The sequence below is a fragment of the Myotis daubentonii genome, chromosome 4 (assembly GCF_963259705.1).
Source record: "Myotis daubentonii chromosome 4, mMyoDau2.1, whole genome shotgun sequence".
Taxonomy (NCBI): Eukaryota; Metazoa; Chordata; class Mammalia; order Chiroptera; family Vespertilionidae; genus Myotis; species Myotis daubentonii.
The window spans coordinates 56,815,216-56,832,734 of record NC_081843.1 but is presented as its reverse complement, the minus strand read 5'-3'; the positions used below and the strand labels follow the sequence as shown (position 1 = coordinate 56,832,734).

General features: G+C 42.3%; 1 long non-coding RNA gene across 2 annotated transcripts in view; it reads left to right on the top strand.

Moving 5' to 3' along the window:
• The window catches only part of LOC132233379 (uncharacterized), a 111,563-nt gene that overhangs the window by 50,746 nt on the left and 43,298 nt on the right, over positions 1-17,519 (top strand). For both annotated transcript variants that reach the window (XR_009452610.1, XR_009452609.1), the window contains exon 2: positions 7,287-7,403. This is a non-coding gene — a long non-coding RNA (uncharacterized LOC132233379). The remainder of the gene's footprint in view (positions 1-7,286; positions 7,404-17,519) is intronic.

Below are 17,519 nucleotides of genomic sequence, written 5' to 3'. Positions count from 1 at the left end.
TACCTCTCTGTAATTCATTGGGGAGATCAAATGCAAGAGCACTTATCAAAGCACTGCTGTGTTTAACTCTCTCGATGTCTCTCCTCCCTTGTTTGTTAGAGCGTGTGCTTGGGTCTCCACACTGGGGCTTGGCAGAGCTGAAGCAACACTTCCTGAGAGGGGCTTTCCCTGACCACCCAGCTAGGGTTGCTTCTCAGCTGTGCTGCAGCCTCCAGCAAGGCCTCCTCACAGCCTGAAACTGCGTGTTTGTTCGCATCCTTGTTCGTTACTCGCATTGCACGGCGAGGTCTCTGAGAGAAGGGAGTTTGCTTTGTTCACTGCCATGTCTTCAGCACATGGCCCCGTGCTCAGACATGGGAGGGGCACAGTCAATACGACTATTTGACCGATTGACAAATGGAGAAGCCCAACTCTGGTGAGAAGGCTGCAGGCCTGGGAGGCAACACTGTGTTGGAGCACACATACTGCCAGGTGTTCAGTAATAGAGGGGGTGGGGTGACGGAAGTAAAAGTTGCCTGGATTCTCTGCCAGTGGGCCCCTGTCACCCCCTTCCCATGTCAGGAGGGAGATGTCCTGATTCTTTTGCCAAGGGTGTGAGGCCTTGAGGCGCAGCCCAAGGCTAACTATGTCCCCGTTCAGCTTCTGCTTCATCCTCATTAACTCCACTTCACAGCTGGGCACAGGGAAAGATTAATTTAGTGACCACGCTTCATAAATAGATGCTTCTGGCCTTACATTTTGTGCGCTGCTCTCAGGGGCTAAGCGCTCACTGAAGTGCCAGTTTGGAGATGTCAAGGGCCGGCAGCTGGGCTTGGGGGAAGTGCAGGGATATTTCTGCCGAGTCTTTGTTCCCCGGCCCATCTTGCAATCACCCAAACTGCTGTGATGACAGGAAGAGCCTTCAACATCCATTTCCCCTGCAACCTAAAAGCCACGCTCTGGATCTGACCGCCTTGCGAGGCCTTGCCACACGCACGGGAAGGCCCTCCCAGCACACTGGGCCACACTTGCCCAAGATGTGTGGTCGGGACATTTTGATTTTGTCACCGCACACACATTTTTTAGTCACTGCGTAGCATACGACATTTGTAATCTGTTTCCTTGGAAAACCTTGACAAAGAGTGTGCCCTTTGGAGGAGGCTCATTTCCGGGTAGTCATCTCCGGGGAAAGTCAAGGGTGAGGTACTAGACAGCAAAGGTCGTATCCACAGGGGCCGAGGTGACCTGAATCAGTTCCAGAGCTGGTGCGCAATAGCAGCATGATCATTACAGTGTGTGTGCGCGTGCGTGTGCGTGTGTGTGCACACGCGCCCATGTCTCTGTGTAATTGTAATGTATAATTAACACAGAGCTCATATTAAGCTCCTGGGTGAAAAGAGTCTGGCAGGCTGAAGAGGCTGAGGACTATTCAACTCTAAGATGCAGCTGTTTACAGCAACCCTGGGCTCCCAGTGCTCTTCCTTTCAATGGGCGTGTGCCCGTGTTTTGTTCCTTTTTGCTGTTAATATTTTGGCCTTGAGGAATGAGGATTTGGGGACTTATCCACTCCTCACCTCCCCCGCCACTCCAACCCCAGGAAGAAATCTTTGTTTCATTTAATCCTGTCCTCAGGCCACTGTTACTGTTTTTCCAGATAATTAATATTTCTCAAGTCGGGGGACTCACAAAACAGGGCACACGCATCCCTTTCCCCGTGCAGGTCTTCCGCTCTCTGAGGGCACTGACTGTGAGAGCATGGAGGTGTGTCACCTGAGAGCACTTCCTACTCATGCTCGCACATACTGCTCACAGCACCTTCATGTGCCTTTTGACCTTGAAGAGGGGCGACCTTGATTGTTAGTGGAAGTTTGATTCTTGGAACAGCTTATAAAAATAAGCTTATTTTTATTTTTCAAACCTAGCATTCATTTTAGTCTGCATTGTGATTTGTGCTAAATGTACATTTTGAAGAATTTACAGAAAAGATGGTTTTCACTCCTCCTCTTCTCTGATTGTTTGAAACTCACTGACAGGCTTGAACTAAACTACCATCTGGCAAGACATAGCTTCTGAACTCCCACTTAACTGTTCTCCACACTCCAACCCTCTCTGTTCCTGCTCTTAGACGGATGTGCTACCACTTTCTGCTAAGGGTTTTATAGTAATACAAGCTCCGTGTGTCTGTTTTCACTCCTCGATCTTGCTATTCCCCATTTGGGCAATGATCTTATTTCTCATTAATTTTAATCATCTCTAGCTCCTGGTTTCAAAGGAAGTTTTCTAGTAAACTCCCAGAGCATCTTCTAGCAAGATGTGGTACACACTAGTCACGGCATCGTAGCAGCTCCTCTTCGAATTCCAATGAGCTGAGACAGAGGGAGACATATAGTTTAATCCAATTAACTCTCTTTGGCATCAGCGACAGCAAGTTCTAGGAAGTGATTTTCAACCTCTGTTGTCTGTGTTCTGCCTTTGTCACTGTGACCTTGAGCAAGCTAGTGAACAACTCAGAACCCAGGCTCCCATTTATAAATGGAGAGACAGAAGCAAAGTTTAATCACCCCTGGGTGTTGGGATGGCAGAGCACCCAACACAGAGGAAAGTCTGCAGTTTGTTTTCTTTTATGTCCTTGTTGAAGTAGGGAAACCAATGCTGAAGGTCCAAAAATATGCATCCTGGAATTGATCAGAGCATTTAACTGTCCACTGGACAAAATTGGTTGGAAATCTACGTCAAGTCCGATGGTATTAAATTGTTAATTTTTACAATAGAATTATTTCCATATTTTAATGAAAACAAATGTTCTGAAAACATTCAAAGAGTTTCTTGAAAAACCTCATGTAATAATAATAGAAAATAAAGTATTTAAAAAATCACATAATCTATCATTGGCTAACTATTGTTACTATAAATTTTAGCTCACTTACAAAATTTAGAAAATTAAATGGTAGATGATAGTGGGCCCTGAGTGTCTATGAAAGCAGGTTTAGGATGACAATACGGTCAGAAGGAAGAGCTAGAATTGGCTTTGACATTATGTTTGCATAGCAAGCCCACTGTTATTGACATTATGGTTTCATAGCAAGCCCAGATTGCATGCTTATCAGAGATGACTTTGATGCTGATGAGAAAACAGGCCTCCTCTCAAAGCCTCATTTGCATAGCAAGCCCAATAAAGATCATTACTTAACCATATGCTTGTTGGGGGCTTTGGGGTATTGTTAGAGACAGTGGTAGGGCTGCAATTCAATTTTGCCACCACTGTTGATAAATTCTGTCCAAAATTATACTTAGGGTTTCTGTTTTAAGTTTAATTTGCATAAAATATAGTGTTAAGATTAGACACGTGAAGAATTCAAATGTTGCCAGTTTCACTCACCACTAATTCCTAGACTTGGAACGATTTCCATCTTTGCAGAAACAAGGTGTTTGAAAAAGTAGTTGAGAACTGCAAGTGTGATATCAGAGCTGTGCATGTGCTGTGATTTCTTTCCTAAGACAAGATGTTTACAGGATCTGTGATGTTTGCTCACTTTAAGTTTGGTTGCTTGAACAATCCAAGGCTTTTCTAACTCTGTGTTAAAGAGATAGTAATATTATAGCATTTTTCATATTTATATGAGTGGCATTATTGGCATGTCAAAGGAATAGTAATGTTCATCAGGGAATAGTTTAGATCTTGTCTCAGGTGGAATACTTATGTGATTTGATTTTAGGTCAATCTGTCCCCAAACTCTCTTCATCTGGTTATCCATGATGCCTGAAACCCTAAGATATCTCACATCTTCGGGTAAAATCCTAAAATGAAAATGCAATTTGGAGAAGTGGCAATGTCTATACTGATTTTGCAGAGTCAGATTTATAAGGCTTGACTACATGTGACTACCCTGGGAACTACATCTACATTTAACCTGATGGATCTAGCAATGAAGCTTTGAATAGGTAAGAATGGCTATCCTCCAGTACTTGTAATATGGTATTGAGTTTATTCATTTAGTTAACCAATAATATTAATTAATCAATTATTACTCTCTGTAAAAGTGGAAGATCTAAATACAAACACTAGAGTATATTTGTATTTTTTTACACTAAACATGAGCTGTTGCAACTTTCATTGATCACTTCTCTTGATCTCTAATTACTCACCAAGAGCCTTCATTTTTTAGAGTAAGAAACCTTCTGAGACATTTGCATAGAAGGTGGTGAGAGTAGCTGAGAGGCTCATGTCTTTGGGTTCCCACGGAGCTTATAGAGGAAGCAATGCAGAAAGGATGGGAATTAACCAGGAAAGAGGGACGGCACAACTTGTCAGGCATTTGCTATGACCTAGGGACTATGTTCGGTGCTTTCTCTCATTATTATCTTTTTACATTTTTTAATTTTTTATTATTTATTTCAGAGAGGAAGGGAGAGGGAGAGAGAGATAGAAACATCAATGATGCAAGAGAATCATTGATAGGCTGCCTCCTGTACACCCCACACTGGGGATGGAGCCTGCAACCTGGGCATGTGCCCTAACCAGTAATAGAACCATGACCTCCTGGTTCATAGGTCGATGCTCAAACACTGAGCCACGCCGGCTGGGCTGTTTCATGATTCTGTTAGTGGTGGACCACATGTGATATGATACATTTGTTCTCCGAGGTGGTCATGTCTGAGATTATTTAGGCCCTTGGACATCTTTCTCAGGTTGAGATTCTCACATTATGACACTTTTCTTTGGGTTTCCATGAAAGCAAGGCCTGAGACAAAGACTTGGGTGCAGGCAGTTTATGGAACAGATGAGCTCAGGACAGACGTGAAGGAGTGAGAAGAGTGAAAGACAGCATGAGGATGTAGTATCAAGGGCATTGCTGTAGGCAACAGGGGCTCCATTCTGCTGAGACTTGATGAGACATGCCCAGATGCTACTGAGGGTAGGAGGCTGGATGTCCATTCAGTGGCTCGGGCACCTCATTGCCTGAGCATCCTGGAGGGTGTAAGCTCTCCTGCTGTGCCTGTGCTGGGCTAAATGGGCACCTGCAGCGTCAGAGAAGACTCTGAGCAGAAAGACATGCAGATTATGTTTGAGGTGCAATGCAATGAGAGAGTTTAGTCTGAGCTTTCTCATACTGTCTACTGTAGGGGTCCTAAAACCAGAGGGCCCTGTGATACCGGGTACCTAAGGAGTCTGCTATACTGGTTCACTCTGGTTCACTCATCACTCCTTTTGTCCATCTAGCCATCTGTTCATCTATCGGTTCAACCCAATGCACTTGTTTAGCACCCATCCTAACCCAGGCCATGCGCTAAGCCCCATGGACACAATGAGAAAGCAAAACACAATCCTTATCTTTAAGAAGCTTATATTTTCTTGAGGAAATAAGAGTTAATAAAAATTAACAAGAGTCAACAGAAGGTTCTATAAGAACAACACACAGGGTCACTTAAATTAGTCTTGGAAGGGGTAAAGAACCTTCTTTTTTCTAGAGGAAGCAAAATTTAAGGTGTTTCGAAAAGCCTGGAAGGTAGCCAATTAGACTTGACTGTGACTGGCCTTACGGTGGTCAGTGAGAGCTAGCCAAGTAGGTTGAAATTCTGACAGTTTTACCTATTAAACTTTAGTCTTTAGCAAATTTCTACCAAATGATTCATTAAGTGCTAGAATTAGTTTTCTGCCACAGTATGAATATTTGGCAGGGAAATTATTGGTTAAGATACCATTACTATTCTAGGGCTACCTTTTCTCAATTGCCATTTTATTTTTTTTGCATCTACACACATCTTTGCTGACAAAAACAAAAATAATGTAAATAGCCGAAGCCGGTTTGGCTCAGTGGATAGAGTGTTGGCCTGCGGACTGAGAGGTCCCGGGTTCGATTCCGGGCAAGGGCATGTGCCTGGGTTGCGGGCATATCCCCAGTGGGGGATGTGCAGGAGGCAGCTGATCGATGATTCTCTCTCATCGATGTTTCTAGCTCTCTATCTCTCTCCCTTCCTCTCTGTGAAAACTCAATAAAATATATTAAAAAAAAATAATGTAAATAAAATCAACTGAGTTGTTGATTGTTGAACTGGTAGCAACTTTGAAGTAAGTAAATGCCGAAGAGAAATCCTTCAAAGAGGCAGGGATTAATTAGGGCCTGCAAACCGTCTGTGATTAACAGGGTGTAATAGGTTTCCTGCTGTGTGAGTAGGTTTGCCAGAGTTGGGGTTTATACCAGAAGCAGTTTGGGCTGCTGATGTCATGTCCCAGAATGCCCAGGTGTACTCTCCACAGCGCAGTGTCACATGGAGCCTGGCTGCTGAGAGCAGTTTAAGCTTGCTTGGGAGGTGTCACTTTCTGCCTACTGTGGGGAATTCTTCCCAAATGGTCTTTGGTTGGCATCTTGCCCAGCAAAAATCGATGTAGTATAGTCCTTTTAATCTGGGCATGGGACCAGAATAGCAGGAGTATAATTCTCATGAGGCAGAGAAAGATGGACGTGAGGAGGCTGCACAACATTATCTCTACAGTTGCTTACAAATTCTGAAATGGCAGGATTATACTAAAGAGTGAACATTAGTGCTAATGATCTTCCCTCTTGTCTTCATATGGAGAGAAGATTCCCTGATATACATGAAGAAATTCATTCATTACTTATATTACTTTAGATCATATGTTCAAAAATGCATTATGTTTCCACAAGGTGCTAAGCACTCCTGTGAGCTGGCATATGGCAGTGAACAAGAAAGACACAGAAGGTCCATGGAGATTATGTTCTCATGGGGGAAGACATGAAAGAAACAATCAAATAAATTATCAAGAAAATGACCAGATGATAAGTCCTCTGTAGAGAAGTCAAACAGATGTGATGGGGAGTTCCATGTTGGATTTTCTAAAGGCTGGGAGGTGTGGACAGTTGGACCTAATTAATGGAGCTACTGAATAGTGGAAGGTGGGGGGGGCGGTGAATGTCTAGGTGATGATGGATGAGCTGCATTGGTGACAATGATGTGATACGATGGGAGAATCATCTTTTGGGAGAATGTGAGTAATCAGCTGACTCGACGAGGTGATCAGCAGGATACAAGAGCAAAGGGATAAGCAAAAGGTGCTTTAGGATTAGAAGCACAAGCCTCTGCAAGGCACCAAAGTCCTGTGATGCTGCCAGCAGGAAGGGCAGTCCTGCTTGCTGGTAAGAGGCCAGGGTGGACTGTTGTGCGGTTGGGACACAAGTTGCCACTGCTGACTCTCACTGGGGTAACTGGGTGGCAGAATTGAGAGGCTCTCTAATTTCAGGAGTATGGACGCCCTTCACACAGTCTGTCATCATCCTTTCCTCCAGGGGTCTATTCTCATCACACTTGCTGCATTTATGACTTCATCCCCAGGGAGGATTCGTGAGCCAAGAGATGCATGATTTTTCCACTCTATATATACACCTGCTGTGAACTGCAGTCTGGTAAGCCAATTTTCTGTCACCTTCCATGGTAGAGCAGAAAGCAAAATGTGCATATTGTTATTTTAAAAGCATTTTTATTAATATCTGAAAGTTTTTCTTTTGGCATATTTCTATCTAAAAGGCCTGTCCATTTTTTGTTGTTACCATTTCGTCTGAAATAAATAACCACTTCTATCCTACCCACTCATTCGCTTTTTCTTTATTGTTTTACTTTGACATTTTGGGAGTTTAATTTTTAAGTATTATACTGACTCTTTGATTGGATATTTGACTCATTATTTTTCATTTTTCCATTTATACATGAATTTAAGGTTGTGACTTCCATATCACTTCAGCTGTATCCCACTAGTTCTGATTAATAATGTGTTTTAAAAATTGCTGTTCAATTCTAAATATTTTTAAAATGTCTCTTATGGTTTAATTTTGAGTCACAGATTATTTAATTCTTATGTTTTAAGATAGTCAAATATATGGGATTTGGGGGTTATTTTGTTCCTGATATCTAGTTTTACTATAGCATTGTAGTCAGAGAATGAGATCTGTATTATGCCAATGCTTTGGTGTTTGTTGAGTTTTGCTCAACAAAATTTGATCAATTACTGTAAATGTTCCTTGTGTAGTTAAAAAGAACATGTAATTTTTAATAGTTTGTGTTGGATTGTATATATACTTATTATATATTCAAATCTATGTCCTCAATAATTTTTATTCACTTGATTTCTAAGATCCTGAGAGAAGTATATCAAATTCTTATTAGGATTGTGTAATTTTCCATTTCCCTTGGAAATTTTTTCTCCTATTTTTGTTTATGTATTTCTTTTTTTTATATTTAATTTTGTTTTATTTCTTAAAGTATTACAAAGAGTATTACACATGTCTCCTTCCCCCCCCCCCCTCTTGACATTCCCCCGGCTTAACCCCCACTGTCTTGTGTCCATTGGTTATTCTTATATGCATGCATACAAGTCCTTCAGTTGATCTCTTACCTCCCCCCAAACCTCCCCAGGCTTCCCACTGTAGTTTGACAGTCTGTTCAATGCTGCTCTGCCTTTGTACCTATTTTTTTTCATCAGTTTATAATGGTCTTTATTATCCATAAATGAGTGAGATCATGTAGTATTTTTCCCGGCTTCCCAGGGGCCGTCCCAGCCTCACAGGGGCTGTCTCAACTTCACAGGGGTCGTCTCAACCTCACCAGGGCTGTCCCAGCCTCACAGGGGGCGTCTCAGCCTCACAGGGGCCATCCCAGCCTCATAGGGGCCGTCCCAGCCTCACAGGGGCAGTCTCAGCCTCACAGGGGCCATCTCAACCTCACAGGGGCCATCCCAGCCTCACAGGGGCCGTCTCAGCCTCACAGGGGCCGGCTCAGCCTCACGGGGGCCGGCTCAGCCTCACGGGGGGCGGCTCAGCCTCATGGGGGCTGGCTCAGCCTCACGGGGGCCGTCTCAGCAACACGAAGTTTGGCATTCTGTCTTTTGTTGGGCGGCTCCTTGCTGGACAAAATCTCCAGGTGTTCTTGCTGGCTAAATTTCCGGTATGCTTGCTGGGATTTTGTTTTCTATTAAGTGCACAGACTGCTTGTCTGCCATCTCCCGGCGTCCCATGTGAGACTGGATCTGGTGGATCTGTTTGTGTGTTTGCTGGTACAGCGTTCCATGTTGCTGGCCCAGCCGGGTCTTCTTCTGGCTTCCTCCGAACCTGATTCTGCTTCTTGAGTGTGTCCCTTATGGGTGCGAGGAGTTGAAATCTGCAGTTTGTTGGGTTAAGCTTATGCTCTGGAATGTTTCCTCACTGCTTCGGGAATGAGGGAGTCCAAGCCCAAGTTTAAGTCCCGAGGCCAAGTGCTCCAGAACAGGGACATTCGTGGCACATGTTTTCAGGAAACATACATAGACTTAGTTTCTGATTGATTGAATTCCTTCCGTGCTTCTCTTCACACTTTCTCTTCCTCCCTGTTGTTTATGTATTTCAAACTATGTTGTGAGGTGCTTACAGGTTCAGGATTATGACATTTCTAGTAAATTTCTTTTATCATTATGAAATGTTCCTCCTTTTTCCTGTAATGCTTAAACAATTTTTTTTAAACCTTGGTTTTTTCCCCCTAATATTAAGAAAGCAACCCTCTCTTAGGAAGTCTTTTGTTAGAACATCTTTCTACATAATTTTAGTTTCTATTTTGGGGAACCTTAAGATTAGGTGTTTCTCTTGTTATCACATATAGCTTGATTTTTTTTTAAAATATATTTTATTGATTTTTTACAGAGAGGAAGGGAGAGAGATAGAGAGTTAGAAACATCGATGAGAGAGAAACATCGATCAGCTGCCTCCTGCACATCTCCTACTGGGGATATGCTCGCAACCCAGGTACATGCCCTTGACCGGAATCGAACCTGGGACCTTTCAGTCCGCAGGCCAACGCTCTATCCACTGAGCCAAACCGGTTTCGGCATAGCTTGATTTTTAATAAACTGAATAGTTTCAGTATTTTATTGTAATTACTTTGCTTGTATTGTTCTGCCATCTTAAATTGTTCTTTTTAGTTATCTCCCTTTTTTCTTACTTTGCTTTGTCTTCTTTCATACAGCTAATAGGTTTCTCCTCCGTTCTGGGTTTACAATAATGAATCTTATTTGTAATCTTTAAGAGTTTGTCCCTACATTTTAAATATTCATTCTTAACAAAATATAAATCTAATAAACTCTCTGGCAAACTCCTTGCCTTTATACAATAAAAACATTATTAAATATACTAATATTGATTCCTTCCTCCTATATTCAATGCTAAAGTTTCTTAGTTATTTTAGTTGTGTCCTACATAATAATCCTATATAATAAAAGGGTAATATGCAAATTGACCCTAATGGCATTACAACCAGAATGACTGCTCGACCAGTCACTATGAGGTGCACTGACCACCTCTTGGTCCCTTTCCCTGGCCGGCAGGCTCCCATAGCGTGATGGCGAATGGGGAACCAAGGGTGGGTGGCGGGGACATGGATGGTGCCAGGCCAAGGCCCCCACCCCGCTGGTCACCCCACACACAAATGGTGTCCCGCGGTGGGGGCAGGGCCAGCAAGCAGGTGGGAACGACTGACCTTTTGGTTCCCCCCCCGCAGCTGGCAGCCTCTGATCACCTGATGGCGAATGGGGAACCAGAGGTGAGTGGTGGTGTGGGGAGGGGCTGGATGTAGGCAGCCGGGGAAGATGGCCCTGATGTAGGCCAGGCCTAGGGATTGTATCCATGCAAAAATTTCATGCTTCGGGCCTCTAGTTTTTGTAAAAGCTTGGCTTTTCTGAGAAGCAGAAGGCAAGGTAGGATTAGGTATGCAAGAGATCAATTGTAGGAAATAAAAGGCAAAGAGGGAGGGCACAGGAATAGATAGGCAGAGCCTTCAGACCCTCATGCAAGACTGACAACTGTGAAGGGTGAGAAGAAAAGAAAGATTTGATCGGAAGAAGCTTAGACTGAAGGGTCATTCTGGGAATGTTTTGATGAGGAGTTCCTGAGCAAAAGTTACCCATTAGAAGATTGTATGTTGAGTGGGAATGAGCTGACTGTAGTACCCCTGAGACTAGGTAGTCCTCAGAGGGAATGCAGTGTGAATCCAGAAGTTTAGTAGTTGGGGATATTGGTCAATTAAGCTCTCTTCAACAGAATATCTTATAGGGAGATCTGCATGGCACACCTCTATGGGAATATTGGGCAAATGTTCTCAGATCCATTTTCTACATTGCTAATTCTCTCTTCAGTTCTGTTTGATTAGTTGTTTAACCTAACCATGAATGAGTTTCACAGTCAATGATTAAGATTTTTATTTTAGGGGTTATTTTAGTTTTTGTTTTCAAATCTGTCAGGTTTCCCTTTTTTCAGCATCTTTTCTTGTAGCTTCTATACCTTTTAAAACTCTTGTATTAGTTTAATTATGCTTATTTTATATTCCATCCTATCTGCCTCTCACATCCTGGATCCTTCCCTAACATGTGTCATAACTTGTGAATGCATCTTCTGCTGGTATTGTTTTTTCTGAGGGAATCAAGGGCAGACGATTTGCTGTTGCTTGATTCTCCAGAGATATTTTGGCTCATGACATACTTACTTTAATTCTCAGCCTGGAAATTCTTATATTACTAAGTATAGGAAATTCTTATAGTTCAAGTGGAACTCCAAATGCATGTTTGTGGCAATTTTGGGGATATTTCTTTTTCTTACTCATAAAACAAGCTTCTCTATAATTTTATTGGAAGATGAATTGAGTTTTTCTTCTACTGAGGATGTAGATCTCTTAGGGTGCCAGGTTTATGCAAGTTCTTAGCCTCAATTTCTGCTTCACATAGGCCTAAGTTCTTTTCTTCTGCCCCTGTGTGTAAATGACAATCAAGTCTCCTAGCCATCAAGTCCTATTTCCAGGTCCAGCTATTTCCGTATTCATACCATGTCAGCTTGCATTCTTACTATTTTGACTTTTAGTTTCACCTTTGTTTCTTGCATTTTGGGATATCTCTTACTTTCATATGACCTTAGCCATAATTTAAAAAATGTTTTCGTTTGACTTTTCTGAGTCTTCGTAGCATGACAATTTTTACAAGCTATTCATTCCTCTGAGTTGCTATCCCAGACAGTATCTCATTAACCTGCCTTATTTTTTTTTATTAGTCACAGGGTGAATTCAACAGAAGCAGATACCGAGGTAGATTTTGGGTTCCAAGTTGTTTATCAGCAATTAATCTGTGAAAGAAAGCGGGGAGCAGGATTGGGCACAGGGGGGAGTAAAACTGCGATGTGGGCCTGAGAAAGCCTCCGCCAGCCTTGTGGGAAGCTCTGGGGTAAAGTCTGCCTGTCAGAGTGGCCTGTGTTGAGCCAACATGGCTGGGCCTCTCTATCCCTGCTCCCTTGCTCAACCATCAGATGCAAACATCCTTGGAAATCGTATGGCCATATGAAGGGTGGCTCTCTGTCCCCGAAGTGGGTCCTGAAAGTGCTGACAGCTGGAGCTGCTTGCTGACCACACTTCCCCACAGCTGGACAGCACCTTCTTTTTTGAAAGGGTTATGGAGAGCATAGCTTTCCATCTGCCACAAACTCCCTGAATTTTTAATGTTTAGCTATTTCTCACTGTTTCTTTTTCCTTTTGCAAAGAATGTAAGCTCTGTGTCAAAGCCGAACCTGGTCTGGCAGAAACCAAGAGCTGGTGTGTGTGAGCAGAGGGAAATTAATTAAGATTAGCTGAGCAGGCCTAGACTGGGATGTGTCTTGAAAAGTACAGGGAGAGTTTGGATTGATTAGTCTACTGCTGTCATAACACATGACCACACACTCAGTGGCTTACAGTAGCACAAATGTATTATCTCATGGTCCTGTAGGTCAGAAGTCTGGTTTCTTTGCTCTGAAATCAAGGCTGGGATCAAGGGGTTGGCTGGGCTGAGCTCTTAGCTGGAGGCCTCGGGGGAGAATCTGTTCCCTAGCTCCTTCAGGTTGTTAGCAGAATTCAATTTCTTGTGGCCATAGGGCTGAAGCCTGTTTTCTTGCTGAGTGTCAGCTGATACCATCTCTTAGCTCCTTCAGGCCACCACATTCCTTGTCATTTTGACCTTCATCTTTGAGCCAGTAACAGTACTAGTAGCTAGAGTCTTTCTTCTCTGTTTTTAAGAGCTCATGTGATTAGACTGGGCCCACTTGGGTAACCCAGGATAATCTCCCTATTCTAACATCTGTAGCCTTGATTATATATGCCAAGTCTCTTATGTCATACTAGAGGCCCAGTGCACAAAATTCGTGCAAGAGTAGGCCTTCCTTCCCCTGGCCGCCGGCACCGGCTTTATAGCCCTGGCTTCGTCCAGAAGGTCATCTGGAAAGATGTCTGGAAGGATGTCTGGTCTAATTAGCATATTATGCTTTTGTTATTATAGATAACATGACATGTCACAGATATCTGACGTGGACAACTTTGGGAAACATTATGCTGTCTATCACTGCTGGGAAACAGGATACAAGTGGCATTTTAGGAAGATTTTTCAGCAGTCAGGTAGAGAATGGATAAGTCTAGGGAGACAGTGAGAAAGGTTGATGTTCTAATAGAACAGAAAACCGTGAGGGCAATGACAGTAAGAATCAGAAAGATGTAGACTTCAATTAAGGTATTTAGGGATATCTGACCAGATTTGTTGACAGATGTATGGTGGGTTACATGAGATGCTGTGTTGGAAAGGTGGCGAGTTTGGTGTTGAGCAGTTGGACTCAGTATTCTCACCCTAGTGTGAGGCTGCATAATCCAGACCACCAAAGATTTACCACAATTTCTCTGACACAGAGACAGGATTATGTGGACTAGGACACTACAGACATATTGTATGTAGAGGGGATAGAGAGCAGCAATATGATGTAGAGAATGGATAGAAAAGGGGCAGGAAACATTTGGGGGGAAATGGGTCAACCAGAGTGTCTAACTGTACAGATACGGTGTACCATTCAATTGGTTTTCATGTTTGATACTAAAAACAGTCATTCTAGAAGCTCTGAGGGGTGAACAATAAGATACCAATTACCCACTTATCAGATATTATATCTACTTACAAAATAATTATGTAACTATTAGATAGAGAGTAGTATAAGTACAGAATATCCAAAATGAATTTCTAAATCCTAAATTATGTACCTTTGACTCAAGAATATAGTTTATAATTCTGGGCAACATAAACATCTCCCACAGTGGGTTTCACTGAGGGTGATATTATAAGTTTGTATTCTCTCAGTATGAGCCAGTTGGTGACTGGGGAATTACCTTCTGAAGTATGCTGAAGGGAAATCACCTTAAATATCAAATTTTCAGGAGAATAACATACATAGAGGTAATTAAGAAATGCTATATCTTTTTCTCTTAATGTACAGATGGTAGAATCAAAGATGAGTCATTGACGGGCTTACGATGAGTCTGTCTAGGTATTACCTCAGTTGTCACTTGCCTTCACCAAAAATTCCTGGCAGGCCTGGAAAAAAATACATAGAGCAAGTGATATCCCCAAACAGAAAGGTCATGTTTCTTTGTTTTCAGTACTGAATGCCCCCGAGTATCTGGAGTAAGCTGGTTCTTGGCAGCTTGCATGACCAGCAATTCTTCTTTTAACACCTGCAGGCCTTAACCTTCAGGACACTCAAGTTCTTCTTGTAGAGGGGATAGAGAGCAGCAATATGATGTTGAGAATGGATAGAAAAGGGGCAGGAAACATTTGGGGGGAAATGGGTCAACCAGAGTGTCTAACTGTACAGATACGGTGTACCATTCAATATGTAGTAGTTTTGTTCTCTTTTCATTCACTGTGCTTCTTTTTATCATCTGAAAACACCAATTTTTACCCCACCAATAGCTGAAAGCAGCATTACTTTTCAGGAGGGTGTAGGGGGTAGGTTTTTTGGTTCTTGAAATGAGACCACCAAGCAACCTTGCCTGCATCTTTGGTTAGAAATACTTTCTTTTGTGACTGAGACTGCAAGAGTTTGGGAAAGTGGGAGGAAAGAGCAGGGGCATAGCTGTTTCTGCCAGGTGAGAGGTTCCAGAAAGAGCATGGGGGCGAGGTCGGGGGGGGGGGGGGCGATGTATGCTTGATAAAGGCTGGGTGAATTCAGGGACACCACCCTCCTGGTACACGTATGCACAATGCCGGAGTCTCTGTGCAGATGTATGCTTTCCTGGGAGTTTTTTTCAAAATTCAAAAGGTGAAGGAGCAACGGAGTCCAGATGGAGAGCTTAAAAATGCAAAGTAAGTGGAAAGCAAGGTAGATCCTATCTGAAAACAGTTCCTAAAACATTCCCTAGTAGGACAGGGTAAGGGATGAAAGAGAAGAACATCTTAAAAACATTTTCCTTTTTCTAAGGGCATCAAAATTAGGAGATAGTGAGGCTTCAGGCAGTGGAGAGAAGGAATATTACATATTGAACATTAGTGGCTTGTAAGACTTTAGAAGAATATGAACCTTATTTGCATATTTTCTGGAAATGTGTTAAAGAAACTGAATGCATCTCTATATGCAAAACTTCAACCAAAATAGGTTACCGAATGAAGGAAATATTAAGGGAGCTGGCTTGCCTGTTGACATTTATTTAACTCTTTTAGAAAAAAGTACACATTGGCAAGAGCGTTTAGGGAGGAAGTGTATCTGATTTCCAACCACAAGTAAAGGCAACGGATTCAAGCTGAGGAGTATTCTTGGATTGAACTTTCGTAGTGCCTGAATTTAGCCAGCTGGAGAAATGCTTTTTTCAAGTGTAAAATTATTTAAGCTTTCCAAAGAAAAGCTTTTCATTTTGGTTTTAAATCAGGACTTTACTGTAAAGTTGTCCTTCTATGAATTTGCCAAAGTAACTTCGATTTTTCAGCACTTCATGTAGGTGGAAGGGGTGAGCTTGTCCCTGGTACTTAGCAAATGGTGCTACTTTCTTAGCAAGTAGTAAGGGAACTTTTGACAAAGATGTGAATGACAGTGCCCTAGATCTATATAAATCATCAGGACTAGAGCTCAAAAACTTAATGCTGAATAAAAAAGCAAGTGGCAGAAGGATATGTACAGTATGTTATTTCTGGATACATATATAAGTATGAAAATTTGAAAAAATTATGTATACTGTGCTATGGGTTGCCTGGTGTGGGGGAGTTGCCTATGGGGCAGAGAATAAAGAGGGGAGATGAGAAATGAGGTTGGTGGTTGTCAAGGAGAACTTTATTCCTTCCCTTCCTCTCCCTCCCACCTCCCTTCTTTTCTTAAGATAATACAAGCATAAGTTGCTTGTGTAGTTTTATTTAATATTATCCATACAGAAAAGAGTATTAGAGCAATTAATTCAATATTAAAAGTTATCAATTCTGAGGATGGATTGTAGGAATGCAGGCGATGTTTTTTTCTATATTTTAGGGGAAAAGATTATTTACTGAACATTAAGATATATATATTTAGTGAGCCTTATTTGCATATTTGTTTTACAAAGCAAGTCAATTATGTGAAAAGTCAGTCAAGCCAGTTGGTTAATATTTTTAAAAACAAAAAAATGTGAAACCTGTGAATTTAAAACAAATTAATTTGTGTCAAATAAATCTTATAAAAATACCTTGGGCCAAAGTGTGGAGAAAACAAGTCTGTAACATCGGTCGGCCTGACGCATGTGTGTCATAGACCTGATGAACACACTCCTCTGTGAGTCTGTGTTTTCTGTTAAATGAGGGGCTTGAGGAGAGAGTGTGGGAGCATGACCCACCCACTGAGGCTTTGATCTGTGAACATCCACGTCAGCATTACAGGAACAGATACTTCTTTCTGGTTAAAAGGCAGCTTTTGTCTGGAAAGTTTCCCTCTAGCAATATATAGACCAAAGCAAAACAAGTCATAGGACGTGAAAACATGGTGTCGGTAGCTGGTTATTGGTCTAACTGTCCTAGGTCTTATAAATGCAGGTGCATAAGTGAAGCCACATCAGGGGAAAGGCAGGGTGCAGGCAAGGCATACACGTTGGATCACTTTTTCTTTTTTGAATTTGCATTTGCACACTCTTCTCTCTGCCAGGACTGCTCCCACGGAATCTCAAGGCTTCAAATGAAAATAGGCTCACGTTTGTAAATTATCTTGGAGGCCTCTCCTAAGCTATCTTCCTCTTCCCTTAACTGGCCATTTACTTTCAGTAATTTACATTGGCTAGAGAAATGGGGAGTCAGGGATGAGAAAAGACATATTCCAAAGAAGGGGGAGGAACTAACAGGTGCTGGTGAGAAAATCCGCTCCTGTGCTTCAGTGTTTGCTGCTGGCTACGTTAGCCTCAAGTGGGTTTTGCACTGGTGACCTTGAGTCCCTCCTTTCCTGTAAAAGTCCAGCCGATATTCTGCTGAACGGAGCAGAAATAGAGCTCCTCGTGGCGAGTGGTAACCAAGCTGAATAAATCATGCCTTCAGAGCCTGACCTGATTTTTTTTCAGTAGAATTTTGTGACACGCCCCCCCCCCGCCCCCAATGGAAAGTCCCTGAACACAATTAGAGGCTCTGTAATGCAGGCACATCTTATACTAAATATGACTTCTTTGGCAAAAATAAATATGAGCTTTTATTGATAATCTGATGGTTGCACAGGAACACTAGA